This window comes from Cupressus sempervirens, chromosome 1 (assembly GCF_028749045.1).
Source record: "Cupressus sempervirens isolate cs-2001-9-10 chromosome 1, ASM2874904v1, whole genome shotgun sequence".
Classification (NCBI taxonomy): Eukaryota; Viridiplantae; Streptophyta; class Pinopsida; order Cupressales; family Cupressaceae; genus Cupressus; species Cupressus sempervirens.
This window is the reverse complement of record NC_143118.1, coordinates 863,883,654-863,901,999: the sequence shown is the minus strand read 5'-3', so window position 1 is coordinate 863,901,999 and position 18,346 is coordinate 863,883,654.

Genomic DNA, 18,346 nt, shown 5'->3' with positions numbered 1-18,346 from the left:
GCATGGGAGAAGATGTTGAAGAGGAAGAAGGTGTTGAGGAGGAAAAAACTAAGGAAGCACCAACTACATAGAGCCTAAGAAGAGAAAAGCTCAGAAATAGCCTGCAGCCCAACTCAAGGGCAAAAAGACTACAAAGCCAAGCCTAGTCATGCCTACTACAAGAGCAAGTACAAGAGCCACAACTAAATAGGATAAGGAACAAGAAAAGAGGAAGGTGTCATAATAGAAAGGTCCTGCCAAGAAGAAATTAAGAAGGGAATATTTTTCTCAACCTAACTCTAATGAGGAAAGAATCGAGTTAGAAGGCACAAGCCAATTTAGAGTGGTAAGTCATGCCACCAAGTCTAATTTAGAGAATATTTGTGATAATATTAAAGATAAAGAAAACTTAGATAGCTTAAATAAAATTGATTTCAATAAGTTAAGTAGGGAAGATAAAAACATGGTTGAGGAATTAGTCTATACCATGATGGCTAAGTTCAAGAACACCCCACTTGAACTTGACAATTCAATGCCTAAAGATTTATATTCTATTGTTGAAAATAAATGACATTATTGTCTTAACATGGAAAAGGAAATAAGAGAGTCTACATTGGCTCAAGTAATGCTAGAGCTTACAAAAGGACAAATAACCAAGGCTAAAAAGAAGCATGGGAGAAAATTTGCACCCAAGTATAGAGCCTTTAGTATTCTTCAAAATAAGATTGAAGATGTCGTAAAGAAGTCCACTCAAATGTGGAAGGTAATATATGCGCTAACTATTGTTAAAGAAGGAGAGGAAGATCCCTTTGAGGGAAGAAATAAAGGAGAAGATGAAGAGAATGAAAAGGAAGGAGAAGTTAAAAAAGAAAAGGAAGGAAACATAGTGGAGGAGGAAACACAAAAGGGAGATGAAATGGTAACTGCTGAGGAGTAGCAAATAGATTAGAGTGTGCAAGACACACAATTTCCACCACCTAACCCTCCACATGACAACAACACACCTATAGAGATTATCAAAGTGAAGGATGTTCCTAATAGAATAGTTCAAAACATAAACCCACTCATTGCAGAGGATCTAAAGAAGATCCTTGACCAATCAACTCTACAAGCCAAGTTGTGTGACAACCTAGTATTGGTCAGTGCAAATGAGTTCCAAAAAGTAGTAGCTAACCTAAATAGGGATAAGGTGGCCACATAAGAAACATCCCCTATGATCCCTACAACTACAAGTGGACAACCTCAAGAGAAAGCTTCAAAATATTCATCATCTAAGGTTTATTCCATAGTTAAAGTTGCTATAACTACCAAGGAGCCAACAAAGGAATAAACAAGATAGCTAGAAGATTTTGTTCCTACTGCACAAGTACAAGGTGCACCACCACAAATAATTTGTATTCATAAAGAAAAATTAGAGGAGTAGAAGGAGATTCCAAATTAAAAGGAGAAATAAGAAATTCAAACTTTGGTAAATATACCAAAAACTGAGACTCCTACAAGAATGTCTCAGAAGTCAAGCACTAATGTTATGCCACTCCAAATCTTAGCACTAGGCTCAAACTCCAAAAAAGTTGCAATTGTACTTCATTATGGAGACCCTACATTAGATGAGGAAATATTCATTCTAAAATATGACTATAAAACATTACACTTGAATAGATAAATTCATGCAAGAGACATTGGAAAGGAAGAAGAAGTAGCAGATACTTAGAAATAAGCATAGACAAAAGCAAGCATTACATGAGATTAAGGACATCTTCTTAGATGCCTTCAAATTGCAGCCACCTAATGAAGCAAAGAACATATTAGAACAATTGTTAGATATTTTTCACTAGGTGAAAAATGAGGACCAAGATGCTAATGCAAAACTAATGGAATGATTAGAAAAGAAATTTCAAGCAAAGATCAATGAAAAGATATCTAGTGAAATAGCATTATCATAGATAGATCTGGAAAAGAAAATTGAGAAGGTGAAGATAATACTTTAGAATATATTATCACTATACACAAAATTTTGTGATCCTTCAATCTTCACATAAGAAACCAGCCAAAGAATAATGAGCTTGGAAAGAAATTTGAAAGTCTTAGGTATGTAATTGCCAAAAGATCTAGCTCAAAGTGAGAAGCACTTTCATACAATGCTTCACACACAAAAGGATCTAGTTGTATTAATAGTAGAAGAGGCTAATACTAGAGCCAAATTAGTTCAAATACAAGGTGCCCTAACCCCTCACATGGAGATTCTAAAAAAGGCACTAGCCTATGCAGAAAACTTATTGAAGAAAGATCCTAATCTTTCAACATTAGATGGCTTAGTTCACCTTGCAGTAGAGATAGCAGTACAAATCAAATCCCTCAAAGTTACAATACAAAACTAGGATGTTGCTCTAAGAATTATGATGGAAGTAAACAAGACCTTCTTGGAAAAATACTTAGTCAATGTATAGACCCTTTGACATAAGTGTCAAAAAGGAGGCGAAATTGTAAAAGGGGGAGATAAATCAAAAGGCTAGAAGGAGACTTAATCTACAAGGGGAGACATGTGAAAAGGGGGAGCCAAAACAAACAAAGTAGAGAAAAAAAAAGGGGAGTACAAAGAAAAAAATAAAAAATAGGGTATATCAAATCATATTAGACAAAGAGTATCAGTATAAGGAAAATTCACTCAAAGGAGTCAAAGGAGTAAAATTTTGGTTATAGAGAAAGGCACATCAACTCAGGGGGAGACACAAAATTTTGAGGTATATAGTCCTTCACAAAATTTTGAATGTTTTTTACATATGCCAAACTACAATTGTATTATACTTAAGGGAGATAGACTCATCATGCATAGTTAAGTGTTTTTGACACTCATGTCAAAGTCAGAGATTGTTGATCTTGGATTTTTTTGATAATTGAGTGTCAAAAAACTTAAGCTATTTGCTAAGTTCATGGAAAGCTAGCAACATATGCTAAGTGTAATATATACAAGTGTCGAGTTGCAATATGTGTCAAGTTAGAAATTCAATAAATGCCTAGTCACTCAGATGACAAGCAAATAGGTAGTGTCGAGTGAGTATATGTGTTGAGTGAACAATAAATGCCAAGCATGTTTAGGTGTTGAAAAAGATAGAATTTTAGTAAGTGTCAAGCATTAGTAATTAGCAAGTGCCAAGCAACAGAGAATTGACATAAGAGTTTGTGCCTTCACAAACTAAGATGTAAACCATTTTGCATGCCAGCTAATGGATAGATCTAAAATCTTTGAGATGAGGTCGAATCTATTTGATTCCCTATGTAATCAACATGCAACCAATCAAATAATTCAAATGCTAAAGATGAAAAATGGATGAATCATAGCTATAGATTCATACATAACCCTAAGTCACAAAATCTTTTTAAAGAGAGACAAAGCCCCATATTCATAGAGTGTGAGAAAGAATGCATGAGAGGATATGATGCTAGAAAATATTTAAAGAAAGTGAAAGGGGTGAACTAATCAAGTTGAATTGACTTAGAAGAAGAAAAAAATTGTAGAATTAGTTAGCAGAACAAAGGATCAAGGTTATAGCAATTTCATATCAAATCAGAGAGGATCGAGATGAACTAAATTGGGATCTAAAATCAGCAATATCATATTGTAAGTGTATTAGATCAAACATTCTATTGTACTCTCTAACAATTGTTATAGTAGAATGAAATCCTATCAACTTAGGTTGGTTTAATAGCCATTGTATAAAGCCTTTAATAGGGTGACATTCCAAGTGAGTGTTCTAAAGTCCTTTAGCCAAGAACACTTTTGATAAGGTGTTAAAATCCTTTAACAAGGTAGGATCTAACAATCCTTTGTAAGCCTTTAACAAGGCAGGCCTTTCATAAGGTAGATCATAAGAATGGTTAAAAAATGTAACCTTAATAGGTAAACTTTATTACTGCAGTAGTGAAGAATTGTGTGTGTCATCCCCACTCCAGTTTTACCTTCTCATTTTGGAGGGTTTCTGGGTAATCATATGTGGTGTCAAGTGTTTATGTGAATGCATTTTCTTTACATGTTATTTCTATATTTTTATGCATACAATTTTTTAAAGTTGAAAAGTTTTATTGGCTAGATTTTAGTACTTCTGATTCACACCCCCCCCCCCCCCCCCCCACTCTCAGAAGTATACATTTCCCATTTTTAATCCCAACAAACTATAGCAAGCTTATCACTTTCTCTCTTATTGTTCCTTCGATTGAATAATTTTGGGTCATCTCTTCTTCCTACCTTACTAGAAGCCTTTCTGGTATTCTCAATATACACTACCATCTTGTGAGCATCTTGTAAAGTCTTAATGCAAGAGCATCCTAGGTTGCACTACTATCCTGCATGTTTTCAATTTTTACCTTGCTATTGAAACTATATTTTGTTGAAACTATATTTTTTGGTTTCTAGGTTCCTATTATAGGCCATGTAACTAACTTTTCATGATTAATAAAAGGCTAAACACATAAAGTATTAAAGAGGGCCTATATTAATATCTATGATCCAAGGCACAAGTTCTAATTCCTTATAAATTGGGAGCTATGGAAATTTTCCTAGAGCATCAATTTCTAGTAGTTTTGTGCTATAGTTTTCTATCCTTGACTTTTAGAATGGATACACACTTATCCTTGGTGAATTAATCTTTGCACATTTAAGGGATTTTAGAGGACCTAAAATACTACCCACAATTTGAAGTGTGAGCTCTAATTCAGTCAGAAGTTGGAGATATCAAGATTTTTCTTGGACATCAATTTTTGGACATTTGATTGTTGTTGTAGGCTGACTTGTGGCTCTTCAAGTATTTAATTTTAGGTTTATTTTATAATGTGTATTTAATATTTGTGGAGAGCTAACTTTTGGCTTCTCTATGTTCTAGAATGATTTGTAAGACATTTTGGCTAGTATAAATAGAGAGTTTAGGCTTCGAGCTAGAGAAGTTTTTGAGAGATGATTGGGGAGTAGAACTGGAAAGTGTGAATTTGAAGTTAGATCATAGATCATGAATGTATTTTTATATGGTTGTAACCTAGAAGGTCTTATAGCTAGGCATGTATGATGATATTTTCATGAATCAATAAGGAATCTTGTTCTCTCTCTATGATGTTGTTCTCTTTTGTGTTTTCTTCTATTGTGTTAACTCTTGCAAGGTGGTTTGGATATTTGAATTTGCCATTGGCCTTAGTTAATCCTGGCCCACCATATTCCAAGTGTTATTAGATCTTGAGGTTAATCCTTGTAGTGATTAGATCCTATAGAACCCTATTTTGGATATTGGTTGTAGGGTTGCAGATCTACAGATTTGACCTATAACTTGTGGAGGGTTTCAATCTTGCATGAACCTTATTTGTTAAGATGGTTCATGGCATAGGAAATGTTGATAATTCTATATTGGATCAACTAAGAAAAATTGCAGCTAGATTAGATGTCATAGAGATTGCTTAGAGGAGAGGAGCACATCTTGATGATGTAAGTGATGATGAAGCAATAGCAGCAAACCATAATCCAAAACTTGAAGAAGATCAAGATGAGGAAATATTGTTGAGAGTATTATCTAGAGAACATTTGAAGCCTATTGTAGAAGTTGTTCCTTATGATAGAAAATTGGATACCAATGTTGTGTTAGATTGGATCTTAGATATGGATAAGTTCTTTGAGTATGAAAACACTCTTGATAATAAGAAGGTGAAGATTGTAGTTACTAAGTTGAAAGATCATGGTTCACTGTGGTGGGAGCATTTGAAAACTAATAGACAAAGGAGAGGAAAGGAGAAGATCAAAACTTAGTTGAAGATGGTAAACAAGGTAAAGAAAAAATTCCTTCTTGTTGATTACCACATTAGCTTGTTGAGAAAGATGCAAAATTTGAGACAAAAGGACATGAACATGAAAGAATATACTAAGGAATTCTATAGATTGGAACTCATATCTAGACATGTGGATGATGAGGTTGAGAAAATTGCAAGGTACATAAATGGATTAAGATCTAGAATTCAAGATGAAATAATCTTTGTGAAGTTGGAAAGTGTGGAAGAAGCATATCAATATCCCTTGAAAGCTAAGGAGATCTTGACAAAGAAGCATGAACAAAGACAAAGAGGTAGAGGTGGTAGATTCTAGAGAGGTAGATGTAGATCTTATGGTGAAGGTGACAGATCTAAAAGTTTTATGCAAGATAAAGTTAAATATGAATGAAAGATAATGACAAAGACAAGACCGAGTGGAAAGGTGGTAGTTCTTACCAATTAGGTACTAGATCTAACTAAGGAAGAGGTAATTTTTATCATAGAGGTGGTTTCCATGGTAATTGTTTTAGATATGGTAAAGAAGGTTGTAGATATTTTCAATGTATATCTTCTAAAAGTGGGCAAAATAATAGAAATGTTGTGATTCAAAAAGATATTGAGAGTTTTCCAAGTGGACTTGAGGCTAGAGAAAATCTAATGGCAAGAAGAACCTTATGTAATAAAGAAAGTGATGAGGAACCTATCCTTAGAAGAAGTCTTTTCAAGTCTAGATGTAAGATGGATGGAAAATATTGCAAGGTGATCATTGATAGTGGAAGTTCAACAAATTTGGCATCAGAAGATCCAGTTCCAAAGTTGTAGTTGTAGAAGCTGAAATATCCCAAACCTTATCATGTTTCATGGATCAAAGATGAGCATAAGATATTGGTAAGTGAGCAATATATTGTAAAGTTCAAAATTGGACATTACTTTGATGAATTTTTGTGTGATATTATGGCCATGGATTGCTGTAATATTTTTTTGGGTAGACCTTGGCAATATGATAGATATGTTGTACATGATGGAAGATTGAATCAATATACTCTTTGGGTAAATGGTAAGAAACAAATATTGCTACCTTTGATTAAAAGCCTAGATGAGGTTAGTTGTACTGCAATAAAATTTTGCATGGTTAATGGAAAGAAATTTGAAAAGGAAGTAAAGAAGAATCAAGTTTATTTTGCTATAGTTCCTAGAGGACCGAGTGTTGGTAGTAATGACCAAGTAGCAGAAGTTGGTAATGATAGAGTGATAATAGAAATTGCAAAATGGATGAATGAGTATAAAGATATTGTTGCTGATGATATTCCTAATGGTTTACCTCTAGTACCACAAAGTATAAGTCATTGTATGGATCTGATTCCTAGAGAAAGTTTTTCAAACAAAGCACCATGTAGATTAACATCTATAGAGAATGAAGAACTTAACAAACAAGTGCATGAGTTGTTGCAAAAAATTTAATCAGTGAAAGTTTGAGCCCATGTGTTGTACCTATTGTATTATCACCTAAATATAATGGAGAGTGGAGAATGTGTACTGATTTTAGAGCTATTAACAAAATCATAGTGAAATATAGTTTTCCTATGCCAAGGATGGATGACATAATGGATTGTTTGAGTGGAGAAAAGTATTTTACCAAGATTGATTTGAAGAGTGGCTATCATCATATTAGAATCAGAGAAGGTGATGAATGGAAGATTGCTTTTAAGACAAAAGATGCTTTGTATGAATGGTTGGTTATGCCTTTTGGTTTGACTAATGCACCTAGTACTTTCATGAGGTTGATGAATGAAGTTCTGAAAAGATTCTTGGGTATGTTTGTGATTGTTTGTTTGGATGATATTCGGATATTTAGTAAGACCAAGGAAGAACATCTTGAGCATATTAGACAAGTATTATATAGGTTGAAAGATGAAAAGTTGCTGATTAATTTGAAAAAAATGTTCCTTTATGCAAGAGGAGATTGTGTATTTGCATTTGTGATTTCATCTAATGGATTGAAGATGGATCTTGAGAAGGTTAAAGAAATTTTAGAGTGGCCTACACTTAAGAATATGGGTAAGGTATGATCATTTCATGATTTGGCTAGTTTTTATAGAAAATTTATAAAGAATTTTAGTTCTATTTGTAATGTTATGACTGAGACAATGAGAGGACATAAAAAGGAATTCAAGTGGACACATGGAGTTAATACGAATTTTGAGACTTTGAAACAAAATATTGTTGAATTACCTATATTGGCTTTACCTAATTTTAACAAATTATTTCAAGTTTAATGTGATGCAAGTGGTAATGCAATAGGAGCTATATTAATTCAAGAAGGTAAGCTTATTGCTTTCTTTAGTGAAAAGTTAAATGATGCTAAAGGGAAGTATTCTATGTATGATCAAGAATTTTATACTATTGTTCAAGCTTTGAAAAAGTGGAGACATTATTTGATTCCTAAGGATTTTGTGTTGTACACTAATCATAAAGCTTAGAGTACTTGGGAAGTCAAAATAAATTGAATCAAAGACATATGAAATGGGTTGAGTACTTATAGAATTTTACATTTGTCATTAAGTACAAGAGTGGAGTTACTAACAAAATTGTTGATGCATTGAGTAGAAGATGTTCTTTGTTGATTGAAATGAAGGTTGGAGTTCTTGGTTTTGATGAAATGAAATAGTTGTATGATGTTGATCCTAATTTTTTTGAGGCATGGATAGACTATAGAGCACCAAATCTGACCAATCACATATGTAATTATGATGACTATTTCATTCAAAAAGGTATATCGTTCAAAAGTATTTAGTTGTGCATTCCTAGAAGTTCTATGAGGTTGAATCTGATTAAGGAAAAGCATAGTGGTGGATTGGCTAGACATTTTGGAATTGATAAGACTTTGAGTTTGCTGAAAGAGAAGTATTATTGGCCAAAAATGTACAAGGATGTTCAAAAAAATTTTAAGATTTATGGAGTTTGTCAAGCTGCAAAAGGAGTGAGTCAAATTACTGGTTTGTATACACTTATCACTATTCCTTAGAAACCTTGGAATGACATCAGTATGGATTTTGTTCTTGGATTACCTAAGACAATGAAGGGGTATGATTCCATATTTGTTGTAGTGGACAGATTTTCTAAGATGGCTCATTTCATACCATGTAAGAAGACATTAGATGTTGAGCATGTTGTTGAGATTTTCTTTAAAGAGATTGTGAGATTGCATGGATTACCAAGAAGCATTATTTTTGATAGAGACAATATGTTTGTTGGTTATTTTTGGAAGACTTTGTGGAAGGAGATAGGCACTTAGTTGAAGTTTAGTTCTACATTCCATCCACAAATAGATGGACAAACAAAGGTTGTGAATAGAAGCCTGGGTAATTTTCTAAGATGTTTAGTTGGGAATAAGCCAAGTAATTGGGAGATGGTATTGAGAAAAGCTGAATTTACATATAATAATTCTATGAATAAGAGTACAGGGAAGACGTCTTTTGAGATTCTTACTAGAATGAAGCCTAGAGGAGTATCAAATTTGAGAGATATTACTGTTGAAGAAAAGAGAAGTATTATAGGGGAAGAATTTTTTGATTTTATGAATTCTTTACATAAGGAAGTGAAGTTAAGGATAGATCAAAGTAATAAAAAGTATAAGGAGAATGTTTATTAGTCTAGGAGACATCATGATTTTTGAGTTGGTGATGAGGTGATGGTTCATCTAAAGAAAGGAATATTTTTGGTTGGAACATATAGTAAACTAAAGATGAAGAAGTTTGGACCTTGTAAGATCTTCAAGAAGTTTGACAGTGGAAACACTTATGAAATTGAGCTACTTGACAACATGGATATATATATCCTATATTTAATGTTGTTAATTTATACAAGTATCATGAGTTAGATGATGAAGTTATTATATCATAGGACTATCCTAAGAAGTAGATTGAAGAAGTTGAATAGATATTGGATCAGAGAGTTGGTAAGAGCACCAAGGGAAAAGATTATTATGAATATCTGGTAAAGTAGAAGAACAGATCTATGGAAGATGCTTCATGGATTTCTCAATTTGAGTTGGATTTAGTTCAGGTTGTAACACCTTAATGATTCAAGAAAATTATTTCTTCCAACCTTAGGTGTTTGATGTAGGAGGATCCTAGGTTGTACTACTATTATACATGTTTTCAATTTATACCTTGATGTTGAAACTGTGTTTTGCTAAAACTGTGTTTTCTAGTTTATGGGTGCCTATTGCAGACCATGTAACTAATTTTACATATTGAATGAAAGGCTGCACACTTTTGGGATTGAATAGAGCCTAGAGGACTATCTATTATCTAAGGAATGAGTTTTAATTCCTTATAAGTTTGGAGATATGGCAATTCTCCTAGTGTATCAATTTTTGGCAATTCTACTCGACAGTTTTATGTGCTTAACTTTTAGAATGAATGTACACTTATCCTTGGTGAATCAACTTTTTTGCACTTAAGGTTTTTTAGAGTACCTAAACTAGTACCCATAGTTTTAAGTGTGAGTTCTAATTCAATCAAAGCTAGGAGATATCACGATTTTTCTCAAACATCAATTTCTAGACATTTGATTGTTTTTGTAGGCTAACTTGTGGCTCTTCAAGCATTTAATGTTAGGTTTATTTTCATGATGGGTATTTAATATTTGCTAAGATCCAACTTGTGGCTTCTCTATGTTCTAGAATGATCTATAAGCTATTTTGGCTAGTATAAATAGAGTGTTTAGCCTTAGACCTAGAGCAGTTTTTGAGAGATGATTAGGGAGCAAAACTAGAAAGTGTGAATTTGAAGCTAGATCATAGATCATGAATGTATTTGTATCTATATATAACATAGAAGACCTTATATTTGGGCATGTATGATGATATTTTCATGAATCAATAAATAATCATGTTCTCTCTATATGTGGTGTTGTTCTCTTTTGTGTTTGCTTCCACTATGTTAACTCTTGCAAGGTGGTTTGGGTAGCTGAGAGTCCCATTAGCCTTGGTTACTCCAACCTACCCTATTTCAAGTATTAGGATTTTTATCTCTTAATATGTATGTGATCTCACTATCAAAATCATTCAAATATGTATTGAGGCATACATCTTCATTTAGTCTCATCACTTGGAGCAATTTATACTTCTACTTTTGAAAATTCACTTTGAAATCAAAAGTGGATTCATTCTAATTCTTTTTTATACTATTGAATTAATTCAACACAAAAATAACATTGGTATTATCCCCATACTATTCTTTAAAATATTTTTTTAAGTCACTCCATGAACTAATGTTGTCATCTGACAACCTTCTAAATCAATCTCTGGGATCCTCAGTTAGTGAATGTACAAATAACTTCATGACCACATCTTCATACTCCACTTTATAATAATTGATCATATCCATAAATTTCCTCTAGTTCTCTTCATTAGTGATGACATTATTTCCTGCAAATTTAATAATCTTATCTCTAAAGTCATTAGAAATAGGATGTGGAAACCTAGGAATGCCTAGAAAGGACATTTTTCTATACTTTTCTATGTATATGGGTCTTCTCTTAAAAAAAAAAACATTTGATGTACTTGTACTTGTTTTAGATACTTGGTTTTGGATTGGAATTTGAGTTTTTTGTGTTTGCTAAATAGTTGTGATTTGAGTACTAGTGGTCGAAGATGAGGTAGGAGCTGACTAAGAGACATTTTGGCTTAGAACTATCAGTCCACAAGTGGGGATAGAAATTATGGCTTTTGATGACATATTGGACCATGAAGCTAAAGAAGAATTAGTTTAAATAAACTAAATTTTTCTTTTTGTTTCTACTACTTGTGCTTTATTTTCAATTTTCTCAAGATCTTTAGCTAAATGTTCCCTCTCCTTCTTAGCCTTTTTAAAATCTAAATCTAGTTTAGACATGGGAAGCTTTGTAGACTTATTTTGGATATCTTGAGGTTCATTAACTTGTATTCCTAAAACCTTCTATTTTACTTTATCCAAGGCTTTCATAGTTAAATCTATAAGTTTTGGCTCAATAGGTTTGTAGGATTGAACTTGGGATACAACAAGACCTTCCTTTTCATTCAAGAGTTATTCCTACTCTTGTACTTTAGACCTTAAAACATAAACATCTCCAAATGCATCTGAATGTACTTTGGAGGATCTCTCTTTCAAGTTTTTATTCTTCTCTTTTAGAGAAGCCATTCTTCTGAGCAACTTAACTCTTTCAATAAGGGTATTCATAGTTATTCGCTCTTTTTCCTTTTCCAAATGAATGTGTTTGGTTTCTTCTTTAGTAGCACTTCTTCTAAGGACTTCTACCTCAAAAATTCAATCATCATGACATGTGTTTGTTGGTTCAAATTCTACAAAATCATCCAAATCTATTAGGTTTTTTTCAATGTAAGGGATCTTCTCAAGATTTGGTCTATTACATTGAATACTTCTAGATCTAAGATACTGATTCATCTCCTCCACATCACTGGATCTTAAAATAGTATTTCCTAGACATGATACCATTTTGTTTTGGTAAAGTCCTTCTTCATGATAAGGAATCATAATTTAACATTACCCAAGAGCTAAGTGGTTTCAAATTCAAAACTATGTGATGAAATCTCTGTCTTAGCTCAAGGCTAGTATTGTGGGCTATCTCTAGGTTTCCAAGTATGACTACATTCACCTTTCATTTTAGGCCAATTCTTTCTACCACCCTTTGGTAAATCCATATATAATGGAATATCAGGATTCTCCCTCACATAATCTCTCATATTTTTCCTTTTATCAACCATCTTTCACTTTTAATACAAGCATTACTAACAAAACCTAAGACTGAGTCACCAATCACTAGGGGAAAACATATTTTATCTATCTAAAAGACAAGAAACTTTTACGAGGGAACTTTTCTTGAAATAGATCTAACAAAAGGGACCCAAGCCTAATACATTTTATATTGTATACTTTCAAAAAAATGACTCTGTGCTGCTAATAAGACACATTGTAAGCCTTCCCTACATCACACAACTTCCATGGTACTAGATCTTTTACATTTTCTAGGTTTGATACTTAGCAAAAACCAATACCCATGCACAAACTTACAAGATATCAGAACTATGATGGTAGATAAGGAATTACGAAAGAGATTCTAGAAATTTAAAGTTCTTTTCTTTTCATCAAGTCCCCTGTAGAGTCACCATTTTGTTAGTGTTTTAAAATTACCAAATTATAAAAGACCTAATACCAAGATGCAAAGGATGAATTTTAGTCTAAGGGTTAGCTACTTCCTATTTTTAACTGAAAAATGTTAGAAATAGGAATTATTGAGGGGGGGGGGGCGTGAATTAGTAATTTACAAACTTTAGTCACCAACTAGATATTATTAATTAATTTGAACTATACATAAGAAAGTAAACAAGTAATGCTAAACAATAATAGTAAGCATGCTCAAAGTTAACTTATAACACCATATTTTGTTAACTAGGGAAATTGTTAGAAATAGGGATTACTGAGAGGAGGGTGAATTAGTAATCTACAAACTTTAGTTGCCAACTAGATAGTATTACTTAATTTAAACCATGCATAGCAAATAAATAGAGTAATGCTAAATAGTTATAGTAACAATGCACAAAAATAACTCATAACACTATATTTTGTTAACTAGGGAGACCCTATCCAATGGAAAACCCCAACGAAGATGATACCCAGTAGATAATCTACTGATATATAAGTTTCTTGTTAGAGGATGGACCCTCTTAGGAGTAAATGAGAAAATTTAGTATAAACAGTCTCTGTTAGGAGACTTTGAATTCTTCTTAGGAGATTCCAACCCTATTAGGAGTTGTAGTATAATGTATGCAAGAAGAGCCCATTGCCCAAACATGCAATTTCAACTACAAGAAGATCTCACTACTCAAATGAGTAATTTACCATTATTTTCCTTCCTTTTCTATTCTGTAATCTTCAACTTGATCTTGGATCACTAGATAGCTCATATGAAACTTCACATATATTGCTTTCAAAAAAGTTTGCTCACTTTGCAATCCTACAAGATAACACTTCAAAGCACAACTTGCACACCTTCTTATCACAAGAAGTCCTTTGCATAAATACCATTCCTTTACACAAATTATTGTTCAATTAGATAAGATGACAATTCACTTTTCAAAGTTAGAGTAAACATCTAGGATGTCGGCCCTAATTGGACAAGTAATTGTTCTGTAAATAAAACAATTCTTTCCTTAGATTCCATTATCCTGCTTCATCAAAACATTATTATTTCTATTTCATACAGTCTCTACAAACTTCCAAGGTTATACACATCATCACCAACATGTATAATATCTCCATGTAACTTCACTTGTCATAATATGATGTCTACAACATGTTATAAATAAAACAATACACTGATGTAAACCAAATTCTATACTTAGTCAATTTTTTTATTACCAAACACTAAGTATCTTTATTTCTAAGGTTTCCTATTAACATGTACATCATGTGTTTCCATAAATGACAAAAATTACATGTCACAATTATCCAATTTTCAAGAATCTCCCCCTTTGGCATTGATGGCAACAAAATAGGGGAAATAGGCTAAGTGATAAAAACAAAAGTAAATAATGCCTTACATCTATTAGTTAAGTTTTTACATATGTTCCCCCTTACAATATACTTTACACTTTTTATAATCTTCACATGTATCTCTCCTAATTGTATCTCTCCCAACAATCTCATGTATACAATTTTCAAATCAATGTCTCCCCCTTTGACATTAATGCCAAAGGTCAAAATTTCAAGATTCTATCCAAAAACTATCCCAAAAAAATTTGTCCTTCCTTATGCCAAAATAATCTTCATACAATCATCAAAAATAGTCTTCAAACTATCCATACCTTTTGTCCATGTCTCTTTGGTAGATTCAACTAATGTGAGAGTTGCACATAATGCATATGATGCAATCTCAACTACATTGACATCTGAATACAAAAAGTTTGTGCATGTTTCCTTGGTCTTGACACATTCCTCTAACTACTTCTCAATAAAAGATAACTTCAGAGCAATAGATTCTTTGAAATAAGATGCCCTCTTCAAAATATTTTCTTTTTGAAGTTCCAGTTTCCTAATGTCACTATGAACACTGGCAACTTGACTCTCAAAATCATCTACCTTACAAGATGGATGCTAGATCTAGCTAGATAAAGCCTCTAGCTCATTCATCTTTGTCTCTACTTGACTATTAATGTCTTTAGTTAGTTTGCATGATAAGGTACACTTAACATACAAAGCTTTCCCTTCCTACTAACATTTTTGAAGTTCTTTTGTACATGTATCAAGATTGACTAAGTTGTTCTTGATATTATGGAAAATGGTGCTAAACAAGTTAGCATCATGTGAAGTTTGAGTCTTTGTCTCTACACTATTCAACAAGTTTATAAACTCTTCATTAAATTACTTTAGCACTACTTGTGCTCTTTGTTTGGCATTTGACTCAGTATGTTGAACTACTAAAGTGTTGTGCAGTTTATCTGTCACTTCCATTAATGTCCTCTATAAGTTTTTTACTGATTTATTATTTTGTATAGGTTTAAATATGGATGAAATCAGATTATTTTTATTATCATCATCAATAGCTAAATTAGCAAGAGAATGAAAATTATATGAACTAGATGGTTTAGTCTCATCCTCCCTTTATTTCTTTGCTACTTCTTTAGATCTTTCTTCTTCCTCTTCTTCCTTTTCCTTTTACTCTCTTTCTTTCTTCTCTTCCAATCTTTCTTCTCTTCTTCCTCAATTTTCCTTTTCCTTTCTTCTTCTACAATTCTTCTAATTTATTCATCTTCCTTTCTTTTCTTGTCTTCCTCAAGAAATTTATTCTTGGATTCCTTTATCTTCTACTTTTCAACTTCCAATAGCCTCTTCTTTTTATCAATTTGTTTCAACTTATCCTCAATATCTTTAGTATCTGGTATATTTGGTTTAGAACCACCAAATGGATTGGTATCATCAATATTAAGAGTAATATTAGTTTGATCAATCTTCATAGTGTCACCATTTACTAACACTTTCAAAGTTCTAGGAGTTGGAGGAGATGCTCCTTGTGACTCTAACAACATCTTACTAAAAGTTTCTAATGTCTCTTTTCTCAACTTATCCTTCTCACCAACCATGAATAATAATGACCTTAAATTATTCCTCAAGGATGGTTTAAGGTTATTCAATAATCCTTTTATTTCACCTTCATCATTAGTCTTGTAGATAGTCCTCAACATAGACTTCTAAAGTTCAAAGTCTTCTTCTCTTGTAGGAGTCTTTTTACCTATAAGTCTCTCATAAACTTTCTTGTTGACTACTCCTTTAATATCCTACAAACTGAGATCATTTTCTATGATATGCCTTACAATAGATATATCACTATGATCCTTCTCAAAGGTATTATATAAATTATAAAACTTGTTCATTTGAACAAAGTTTCCCTCATTTGCAATTGTTGTATTAATATTCTCAATCATTGGTTTCCAAGGTTGCTAAGCTGTGTTCACTGCTTGCTTAGGTGAAGTCACCTTTTCTACTTGCTTGGTTTCTTGTTCCTTAATCTCTTCATCACTTGACTCAATTGTCAACAATGTTTTCTACCTCTTACTAGGTCTTGTATCCATCTGTTTGACTCTCTTTATCTTTGTAGACACTGCTTTAACTAATCTTTCAAATTTTCTCTTTTGTTCACTAGGCTAAACATCAGACACTACTACATATGGAATTCTTTGTCCCAAAAATGTCTTAGTAATAGATACTAACAAGGGTTGTATATTTAGTACACCTTGCTTCATTATTTGTCTCATGGCCTCAGATTCACTTTCTATCATTCTAGCCTTTGATAGCACCTTCTTCACAATTGACTCAACCTTCTTGTGAGATTCCTTCTCCAAGGTTGCTTGATGAGCATGTTGAATGATCTCATCAAATGTGCCAAATCTATATTCTACTTTGTCTTTATTTGAATTCAAAAATAGATCAATATGGCCAATTACAACATCATCATTCAACTCATAGCTCAAGGGATCCAAAAAAGTTTTCCGAGGTTCCACTACTTGAATGTAAGTGTGATCTGTATCAACTAGAATACATATATACTTATTGAATCTATCCACAATTGTAGGTATAATCCTAAATCTTTCTTTCATCTCATTTTGAAATGTCTTCATAATTAGGTTTCCAATATCTAATATCTTGTCTATAGGGTGTCTTCTCCATACCTCTGTAATCTTCTCCATAATGCATATGTCACTACTCATTATAGTTGTTACTAATAAGTAGGGAAATCTCTTCAGCACATGAAAGAATATGTGATTTATCAATGACTAGAATCTAAACACACAATTCTTTGTCCTCTTAATCTTTTCAAGGTTTTCCAAGAGTTGCATTTTTAGAATTTCACTTAGATTTACTTGCTCTTTCTCAACACGTATGTTATATGTTGCATATATGAATCATGTTGAAAGTTCATCTATCTTAGAACTTGCACAAACTAAATAAGAAATAATTCTACTAAGTAATCTCACATCATCTTGCTTGATGGAATTGATCTCCATAGCTTTACCATTGTATACTTCCTTAGTGTAACTTTCCACTTTCTTCTTTACCATCCTTTTATCTATGGGTACACTGCCTTGTTTGCTAAGACTAGTTACCTCATGAATAAGGTCAATAGAGATGTCTACTACATTATCTTACATTTACAACTTACCATCATGTATCCTACTTAGTATGATTTGAGTTCATTCATCTTATCTAACTCATGGTAGAAATGATACTTAAACAAATATAATTACTTTATATGTTCAAATTTGAGTTTCATAGTCATTTTGTGGTTGAAAACTAGTTTCATATCTCTATTCATATATTCACTACCAATTGATTTAAACTTTAAATCCAAATAGCTTTCTACATCTTCAAGGTAAACTACATTTTTCAAAGTGATAGACAATGCAGAGTTAGGGTTTCCATCATTAGGTTTTATTGAAACTATTTTAAACTTAGGTACATCCTCATTCTCAACACTCTATACTACTGGCATATCCATGATCTTTATCAACAATATCTTTCACCAAACAAATTTGTGGATAAACAATAAATTAATCTTTCTAAAAATAGGGTTTTCCTCAAAATCACTCTAACAAGTCACTTTTGAATACTCTTTACTTCACATGTGTTCTTAATGAAATAAAATTCAATTTCATACTCCATTTATCCATCAACTTGAACTTGCATTAATTGCATACTTTGCGAATATGAAAAAATTGTCAATTACATTCTGTAATCAAATAACTACTCAAACTCATCTATCTAATCTTTAGATGTCACCCAAGGTTTACCATAGCCTCCTATCATGACAGTCATCCTCAAGACTTCACATCATGAAATTCTCTACAAAAATATACTTTTCATCTTCTTTTGTAGAATCAATCTTTTACTGTAATACTAGTAACTCTAAATTTCATTATAACTTGTTTAGATGAGTTCCAAATTAAAATTGAGCTTAGGTTCCATCTAAATATAATTGGATACACTTTTTCTCAACTTTGCTACCTCTAATTTGGTCTCTGAAT